The sequence below is a fragment of the Copadichromis virginalis genome, linkage group LG15, assembly GCF_057382275.1.
Source record: "Copadichromis virginalis isolate Kocher_CV1m ecotype Utaka linkage group LG15, C_Virginalis_male_GT1.1, whole genome shotgun sequence".
Taxonomy (NCBI): Eukaryota; Metazoa; Chordata; class Actinopteri; order Cichliformes; family Cichlidae; genus Copadichromis; species Copadichromis virginalis.
In genome coordinates this window covers 22,737,211-22,747,484 of record NC_140632.1, presented here as the reverse complement: position 1 = coordinate 22,747,484, position 10,274 = coordinate 22,737,211, and the positions used below count along the sequence as shown (strand labels likewise).

Here is a 10,274-nt window from a genome sequence, read left to right as displayed (position 1 = left end):
CAATGAACTGCAAAAAATACTGTGCTGCTCTTTTTCTTGACTGGAAGCTTGAAGCTTTTTGACACAATAACCATGCCATTTTAGTAAACAGACTAAACAATATTGGTTTATCTTTAATTTCTTTGTCAAATTACTTTCTTCTTCCACTTTTCTCCCAGTACCCAAAGGAGTTCCTCAGGGCTCCATATTAGGACCGTTGGTCTTTATCTCTATATGAATAACCTTTCTGATAATTTATCAAATGCAGCATTCCATCTTTTTGCAGATGACACAACTATTTATTCTTCATCTCCTACAGTAGCACAAACCCTTGAATTTCTGCAGTCTGCCTTCAGTCCCATTTAACTTAACTTACGGTGTTAAATGTAGACAAATCCGAGTTCATGTTGTTCTCAAATGGCAGAGTTGTTTCCTAAAAATAAAACAATTCAAGGTGCTGAAATTGTTCACATCTTAAAAGTATCTAGGTATTATTATAGATCAGAATTTGCCAATTATAGAAGTGTACACTAAAAGAGAAAGTATGCTGTATAGTGCAGACTAGGACCTGAGGCACCACACCAGCTCCAGCTGCAGCATCAAGAGCCTTTGAGTCTGTCTCTCTCTCTCTTCAACCCACCTGCCAGTCATTAAGCAATTAATTCACTACCACAGAAGTCACAGTCTAGTGTGCTAGCTGTGGTTTATATACATGTTTCTTGCTCTTTGACAATGTCTAAAAAAATAGTTTTTCTATAAATTTTGAAACATTCTGAGAAAAAAAATTGTCTCTTTCAGTTCAAATAACACATTTTGGATATTTTCTTTCAAGGCCATGGGGACAATAGATGCTGTTTTTATTGAGTCAACAAACTCTGTCTTCTTAGTAATGGTTCTGATTGTGCTGATACTGATCCTCTTCATCTCTTCCTCAAGCTTCAGTTCCAAAAGAAATGTAAAGGAGCGAGGACCGAGGACCGAGAGCATTTCCCCTACTGGGGAATCTTCTGCAGCTGGACCTGAAAAGACTTGATATCTCATTAATGGAGGTCAGTTTTTTTTGTGGCAACTTTTCAGGGATTTTTTCCCCCCCCGTGGCAGCTTTTTCACCTTTGATCTTCCGATGTCTGTGAAAATATCAACATACTCCACTGTTCTTAGTTATTTAAGAAATATGGATCAGTCTTCACCATCTATCTGGGACCTAAAAAAAGTGGTGGTACTGGCAGGATAAAGGACAGTGAAGGAGGCACTTGTTGATTGCATGTTTGCATGTGAAGACAAGATTATGGAGGAATGTCAATACCTATTGATATTTTCAAGAAATCTAAAGGTACAGTTGAGTTTGTTTAAACTGGGATGAACTAGTATTATCTGAAATTTTACTTAAATATCTTTTTTTTCCTTTTTTGGGGGGGAGGGCACAGGAGAAGCTTTTGATACAACCCAACCAATTAACTGTGCAGTCTCTAACATAATCTGCTCCATTGTCTATGGACACAGATTTGAATATGATGATTCAATCATTTGCTAATGTTAATGTCTATGTGCAACGTGTTGCAATTTTTTCTGTTAATCAATAGAGAGAGATTATTTTCATAGTGGAGTTTTTGTTTTGTTTTTTTGTTTTTTTTGTAAAGAATAACTTTTGTTCTTGAACCTGCATCACAGAGCTTTGAAGTAAATGTAAAATAAGTGTTGGACAACGTTTTTTTTATACTACTGAAGCTCCTTAAACTTTATTTTAGTGACTTTGCTGTTAAATGTCTATGTGCAGAAGGCTTGGATTATCAAAAGTCACTTCCATGATGATAACCTTTTAATTACAGTAATGAATCTGTTTGCTGCCGGCAAACACTGAGATGAGATGGGCACTTCTGCTTATAGCCAAATATCCAAAGATATAGGGTGAGGTGCCTGAGTAATCCTCGATTTGAAAATGCCAATGGACAGGAAGGAGTGACCATAACAAAATCAAAGGAAAGAAGTGATGTAAATTGCATTTCTTGACTATACAGTGGGGCAAAAAAGTATTTAGTCAGCCACCGATTGTGCAAGTTCCCCCACTTAAAATGATGACAGAGGTCAGTAATTTGCACCAGAGGTACACTTCAACTGTGAGAGACAGAATGTGGAAAAAAAAATCCATGAATCCACATGGTAGGATTTGTAAAGAATTTATTCGTAAATCAGGGTGGAAAATAAGTATTTGGTCAATAACAAAAATATAACTCAATACTTTGTAACATAACCTTTGTTGGCAATAACAGAGGTCAAACGTTTACTATAGGTCTTTACCAGGTTTGCACACACAGTAGCTGGTATTTTGGCCCATTCCTCCATGCAGATCTTCTCGAGAGCAGTGATGTTTTGGGGCTGTCGCCGAGCAACACGGACTTTCAACTCCCGCCACAGATTTTCTATGGGGTTGAGGTCTGGAGACTGGCTAGGCCACTCCAGGACTTTCAAATGCTTCTTACAGAGCCACTCCTTTGTTGCCCGGGCGGTGTGTTTTGGATCATTGTCATGTTGGAAGACCCAGCCTCGTTTCATCTTCAAAGTTCTCACTGATGGAAGGAGGTTTTGGCTCAAAATCTCACCATACATGGCCCCATTCATTCTGTCCTTAACACGGATCAGTCGTCCTGTCCCCTTGGCAGAAAAACAGCCCCATAGCATGATGTTTCCACCCCCATGCTTATGGTGTTCTTGGGATGCAACTCAGTATTCTTCTTCCTCCAAACACGACGAGTTGAGTTTATACCAAAAAGTTCTACTTTGGTTTCATCTGACCACATGACATTCTCCCAATCCTCTGCTGTATCATCCATGTGCTCTCTGGCAAACTTCAGACGGGCCTGGACATGCACTGGCTTCAGCAGCGGAACACGTCTGGCACTGCGGGATTTGATTCCCTGCCGTTGTAGTGTGTTACTGATGGTGACCTTTGTTACTTTGGTCCCAGCTCTCTGCAGGTCATTCACCAGGTCCCCCCGTGTGGTTCTGGGATCTTTGCTCACCGTTCTCATGATCATTTTGACCCCACGGGATGAGATCTTGCGTGGAGCCCCAGATCGAGGGAGATTATCAGTGGTCTTGTATGTCTTCCATTTTCTGATGATTGCTCCCACAGTTGATTTTTTTCACACCAAGCTGCTTGCCTATTGTAGATTCACTCTTCCCAGTCTGGTGCAGGTCTACAATACTTTTCCTGGTGTCCTTCGAAAGCTCTTTGGTCTTGGCCATGGCGGAGTTTGGAGTCTGACTGTTTGAGGCTATGGACAGGTGTCTTTTATACAGATGATGGATTCAAACAGGTGCCATTCATACAGGTAACGAGTGGGGGACAGAAAAGCTTCTTACAGAAGACGTTACAGGTCTGTGAGAGCCAGAGATTTTCCTTGTTTGAGGTGACCAAATACTTATTTTCCACCCTGATTTACGAATAAATTCTTTACAAATCCTACCTTGTGAATTCATGGATTTTTTTTTTTTCACATTCTGTCTCTCACAGTTGAAGTGTACCTCTGGTGCAAATTACTGACCTCTGTCATCATTTTAAGTGGGGGAACTTGCACAATCGGTGGCTGACTAAATACTTTTTTGCCCCACTGTAGCTTAGGGTTTTCAGAGATAAAATGTGTCCACTTTGTCTTTCATGTACCAGAAGAGGTCCAGGAGGAGCTGAGGAGGGTCATAGAAGACCAACAGGTGCAGGTTGCTGACAGGAAAAGTCTGCCCTTCACTGACACCGTCATCCATGAGATACAGAGACTGAGCAGCATCATCCCCACTACACTTCCCCACAAAACCACCCGAGACATCACTTTTCAGTCTAACCTTCTCGATAAAGTGAGAAGGTTAGACTGAATAACCCACCTCCTATATTCTCATTGGTTTAACTGAATGCATAAAACTGAATCTTGAAGGCAGGTTGTTAAGCAACTGCAGAAAGAGGGGAATGATTGGCCTTAGAAAACACGTATGTGCTGTTTCTTTTCATTCCGGTCCTTTTTGTGCCTCATGTGCTAATGGGGTTTTGCCAGTAGGGTGCGCTGTATTTGAGAGGGCTCATGAATGCCTCTATAAAAGAAGACTGATTTGTGAATGGGAGAATAAAAATGTTTGGAGCAGACGCTCGCGAAACACAAGTGGATGCTGTGTAATTATTCAAAGCTATACGAAGACAACACATGGTACCAGGAGTAAAAGTGGGAGAGCGGAAGCGATAGTAGCTCAAAGTTCTGTTTGAGATGGAAAGTTTGAAGCCTCCGGAAGGACTGAAACTGGTGGGGAATGTGGACAGCAACTGGCGGTGTTTTAAGCAGCAGTTTGAGCTGTACATGGCTGCCATGGGACTGCACTCTAAACCCGATGCCAGGAAAATTGCATTGCTGCTCACGGTAGCTGGTCCTCAAGCCATTGAAGTCTTCAACACGTTTGAGTTTGAGGAAGTTGGTGACAGGAATAAGTATGACAGAGTGGTTGAAAAGTTTGATGCACACTGTTCACCACAGAAGAACACAGTATATGAAAGGTATGTTTTCCAATCTCGGATGCAGCAACCAGAAGAAACTTTTGATTGCTTTGTGACTGATTTGAAGCTAAAGGCACAGTCATGTGATTTTGGAGAGCTGAAAGATTCTATGGTTCGTGATCAAATTGTGTATGGGATCCATGATAAACGGACTAGAGAACGGCTGCTCAGAGATTCCAAGTTAACTCTGGATGAAGCAGAAAGACTGTGTCATGCGAGTGAGTTAGCCCTGCAGCATGCAAAGACATTTAATGAGACGAGCGTCGCTGCAGTACCTGATAGTGCAAGAATAGCTGTGGTTAAAAAGAAAATGAGGAAGAATATGTCGCAGAAGCCCAGCAATGATGATACAGTGTACTCCTGTAAGCGATGTGGTAGCAGACATGAACCTAGACAGTGTCCAGCTTATGGCAAAAGATGTTTGAAATGCGATGGGAAAAATCATTTTGCCAAACAATGTCTGTCGGAAGCCAAACCCAAATCAGTGCATGTAGTTGAAGAGACTGACTTAAGCGAGACTTTCTTTGTGGGCATAGTGTCACTTGAGGATGTAAAAAGTGAGCATAACGAAGCAGAGGACAGTGAGCGATGCTCAGATTATGAAGACACATGGATTGTTTCACTCCCAATACAAGGAGCTTTGGTGGCACTAAGGATTGATACAGGTGCGCAGGCGAACCTAATCAGCATGACAGAGATCCATGCCATGAAACCAAAGCCCAAAATAATAAAGAAAAGAGTACCTCTAAAAGACTACAATGGAAAGTATATTGAGAGCAGTGGTCAATGCAGGCTTAAAGTGACAATAAAACATAAAGATTATGATGTATTGTTTAATGTTGTTCCAGAAGGTCGTGAATCACTGCTGGGTGGCGTGACATCCAAAAGATTGAACCTAGTAGAAAGAGTGTATCACATCAGCTGTCCAGAAACAGAAAGTGGACAGCGCGGAGCAGTTGACTCCATTGTACAGCATTATGAGGATATCTTCAAAGGTTTGGGATGTCTACCATGCAATTACAGTATCCAGCTGAAAGAGGATGCAAAGCCAGTGATCCATGCACCACGTAGAGTCCCAGCTCCACTGAAGGACCGTTTAAAGAAAGAACTTAACAGGATGTTACAGTTGCAGGTCATTACAAAAGTGGAAGAACCGACTGCGTGGGTAAACTCAATGGTGTGTGTGTGGATAAAAGGAATAAAAACAATGATTTGAGAATATGCATGGACCCTGGCGATTTAAATCAAGCCATAAAACGTGAGCACTACCAGATACCAAAGCGTGAAGAGGTTGCAAGTGAAATGGCAGGCGCCAAATACTTTTCAAAGCTAGATGCAGCACAGGGTTTTTGGCAAATAAAGCTGGATGAGAAAAGTTCAAAATACTGTACTTTCAATACACCTTTTGGCAGGTATAGATTCCTCAGAATGCCATTTGGCATAATCTCAGCATCTGAGATTTTTCATCGTGCCATGGACAACATGTTAGAGGGTTTACAAGGTGTTCGCTGTTATATTGATGATGTGGTTATATGGGGCTCCACCCTACAAGAACATAATGAAAGACTGGTAAAGGTGCTGCAGCGGATGAGGGAGAATGGATTGAAGCTAAATCGTGACAAGTGTCATTTTGGTGTGAAGGAAATAACATTTCTGGGAGACAAATTCTCTGCTGGAGGTATTGAGCCAGATGAAAGAAAAGTAAAAGCCATCGCAACAATGCCACGCCCGACAGATAAGAGAGGTGTGCTCAGAGTGATGGGAATGATAAACTTTGTAGGAAAATTCATACCTAACTTGTCAGTGAGAACATCAGCACTAAGGGAGTTACTTCGTGATTCCATAGAATTTAAATGGTCAGCGAGGCATGAACAAGAATGGAATGATTTGAAAACCACACTGACAACGCGCCCGGTGCTTGCCTATTATGATCCAACTAAGAGTCTGAAAATCTCGACAGATGCCTCAAAGGATGGGCTTGGAGCTGTTTTACTTCAGGCTGAAGAAGGGAGTTGGAAACCAGTTGCTTATGCTTCTAGATCCATGACTAAGTCTGAAACCAGATATGCTCAGATTGAGAAAGAATGTCTCGGACTGGCATATGGACTTGATATTTTTCACTGTTATGTTTATGGTCTTCCTACCTTTACAGTTGAGACAGATCATCGTCCTTTGGTGTCAATCATTAAGAAAAATCTGAATCAGATGTCGCCGAGGATTCAACGTCTCATGATGAAACTGCAAAGGTACAGCTTTGACTTGATATACACACCAGGAAAGCATTTAGCTTTAGCGGATGCACTGTCGCGAGCATCAGAGGTGTGTCACGCAAGCTCCACTGAGAAAGAAGTAGACGATCATGTTAATATGATAGTGGAGTCTCTGCCAGTGTCTGACGCAAAGATAAAACAAATATGCGAGGAGACAGCTGCAGACAGGGAGCTGCAAACGGTGATGTAAAATATCCAAGGAGACTGGCCCAAAGGGTCTTGTTCAAAGTATTATCATGTTAGATCGGAGCTCAATGTGGTAAATGGACTGCTGTTGAGAGGCAATAGGATTGTGATACCACATAGTCTGAGACAGCTGATACTTCAAAGAATACATGAGGGACATCTGGGAATAGAAAAGTGTAAAAGGAGGGCTAGAGACACTGTGTACTGGCCTGGCATTAATAAAGACATTGAGACCATGGTTGGAAAGTGTGAAACATGTAACAAGTTTCAGAGCAGACAGTCAAGAGAACCCATGATGATTCCTGAACTTCCTACAGCGCCTTGGAGGAAAGTCGGAACAGATTTATTTCATTTTAATGGGAAAGACTATCTGTTGGTGATAGATTATTACTCTAACTTTCCTGAGATTGCTCTGCTTACAAGTACAACTGCTAATAATGTGATCACACATGCGAAGTCTATCTTTTCCAGGCATGGAATACCTGAAACTGTCATTAGTGACAATGGTCCTTGCTATAATTGCAAAGAATGGCAGAATTTCGCAAGAGAATACGGCTTTAAACATGTCACATCAAGTCCTCAACATCCACAGGCAAATGGCAAGGCTGAAAAAGGAGTGCATATCATCAAGCAGCTTCTGAAGAAGGCTACAGACAGTCGATCAGATCCTTATTTAGCTATGCTGAGCTACAGGACTGCTCCTCTTGACTGTGGTTTATCCCCTGCAGAATTGCTGATGAATCGTAAGCTACACACAACTTTGCCCTGCTATGCAGAAAGCAAGCAGAGTGAAGAAATTATAAAAAAGCAGGAGCATCTGAAATGGAAGCAAAAACTGCAATACGACAAGGGAACAAGAGCACTTGGATTGCTTGCAAAGGATGATGTAGTGAGAATCCAAGATCAGAATGCATGGAGCAGGAAAGCCATTGTTCTTCAGGAAGCAGGTCCGAGATCATATGACGTAAGAACTGAAGAAGGTCATGTGTTCAGAAGGAACCGTCGTAACTTGCTGAAGACTAAAGAGACATTTCAGGAGGAACAATATGGTGAGGAAGATGAAAATGTTGATGTGTCACATGCAGAGATAGTGTCTGGTTTAAAACCACTGGATGGACATGAGCATGTGGAGAAAAGTGCAGTTGTTTCAGAACCTGTATTGAGGAGGTCAGAGCGTAAGGTCAAAAGACCAGTTAGGCTTAATCTGTAAAGCTACGACTGGATTTGTTTTTATCTTATATTCTGATGGTGTTGGAAAAAAAAATATATTGATGTAAAACAATTCAGAGAAAAGGGGATGTGGTGATGTGTGGGTGTTCATGTGCTAATGGGGTTTTGCCAGTAGGGGGCGCTGTATTTGAGAGGGCTCATGAATGCCTCTATAAAAGAAGACTGATTTGTGAATGGGAGAATAAAAATGTTTGGAGCAGACGCTCGCGAAACACAAGTGGATGCTGTGTAATTATTCAAAGCTATACGAAGACAACACACTGCCTTCTCGTTATTATTCCCCATATAGAGGATTTTCCATTTCTGTATTGTAATTTGTGTTTCCTTTCTTGACACCTGTCCTGCATAATCCAGAGGAGTGGGAGAGACCACGCAGCTTTTATCCTGCTCACTTCCTGGACAAAGAGAAAAAGTTTGTTAAGTGAGATGCCTTCATTCCATTTTCTGCAGTTTTGTGAGCTCAGCCATCATTGCTTAGGTTACATCTACTGACAGGACAGCTGAAGTTATTCTTCAATTGTCTCTTACAGGTCGCAGGGTTTGCCTCGGAGAGAGTCTGGCCAGGATGGAGCTCTTCCTCTTCTTCAGCACCCTCCTGCACCATTTTCGTTTCGCTCCTGCACCTGGAGTTTCAGAGGATGAATTGGATCTCACGCTAAGTGTGGGCGCTACTCTCGGACCTTCACCTCACAAACTGTATGCTGTTTCCTGTATGTGATGGAGAGAAATTCTTGACAAAAGTTGTCCTAGCCTGTACAAAGAACTGAATCATCTGGGTGTAATCTTTTTTTTTTTCTTTTTACTAAACAATAAGAGTAATTTGCCATAGAAATGTACGCCAGAATCATCAGTACTGATGTTTTCTTGGATGTGTGTGTAAAAGAATTTGTTTTTTCTTTTATTAGTTAGACAAAAGATGGATCATATATGGATACAAAAAACTGTTTTTCTTTTTTTGTTTTGTTCTGTCTTGTTATTTCTCCCCATGGATGATTTATCTCTCCTTAGAACAGCAGCATATGTCCATATTTTCACAGACATCGGAAGACCAAATGTTGCTGTTCTTAGGTATTTAAGAAATATGGATCCATTATCACAGTCTATCTGGGACCTAAAATAGTGGTGGTTTTGCAGAATTCAAGACTGTGAAGGACACACTTGTTGGTTATGAAATAGTCTTTGGAAATAAAACAATTGCATTTTGAAAAAGAATTTAGACAAGGGCGTGGTAAGAAAACTATCAAAATAAGGATCCATCGTCCCAACTGTGTTATTTAAAATACTTTCTGAGCGTTTCTCCTCAGGGGTTTGACTGTGACCGTGGCTATATGTAATCATTTCTCATGGCTTTTTTTGGTCTAAAAGTGATTCATGAATGGAAATGAGACTCTTTGCATTTACTAATGTGAGAGACTTCCGGATGGAGAGCTTGTGACAGAAGAATGTCAATAACAGAAGTATGTCAATACCTCATGTTTACGTCTAAAGGTACAGTTTAGTTTATTTAAACTGGGATGAACTAGTACTGCATTACCTGAAATGCTACCTAAATTTTTCACAATTTGAATTCTCTTTTTGGTCATAGAAGTGGCAGTTTATACAAAGTTGTCCTACCCTGTTGCCTGGATTTAAAATTTAGCCTAATTTTATTCAAATTAGTGTCTCCCCAGCCTGTCATGTAGTTCTTGTCTGCATGTTTCATGTTATCGAGCTTTTGTTAGCATGTCTACATCTCTCCATGTTTCCTGTTTTATTTTGAAAGTCTTGTTTCCATGGTCAGTGTGTTTAGTTTTGGCGTGTTTTTTTTCTTCTTCTTTTTTTCACGTCATAGTTCCGCATGCAGCTTTTCAGATTTATGTTCTCTTGTCACAGTTTATCTGAATTTATTCCCGGTTTAGATTTCAGTTTAGTTTTTACCCCAGCGCACTTTGCCTTGTTTTGTGTTCATGTATTGTCAGCCAAATAAATGGCTCACCTTTTCTTATACTGAGTTTACTCTCCTGTGTCTGTTTTTTGTTCCGCTTCACAAACACACCAGCTACGCGGCCGTGACTGTATCTGACCTTATTCTA

At 41.0% G+C, this 10,274-nt stretch overlaps 1 pseudogene; it reads left to right on the top strand.

Moving 5' to 3' along the window:
- Positions 1–814: 814 nt before the first annotated feature.
- LOC146692432 (cytochrome P450 2K1-like) lies at positions 815–8,997 on the top strand (annotated as a pseudogene).
- The last annotated feature ends 1,277 nt before the right edge of the window (positions 8,998–10,274 follow it).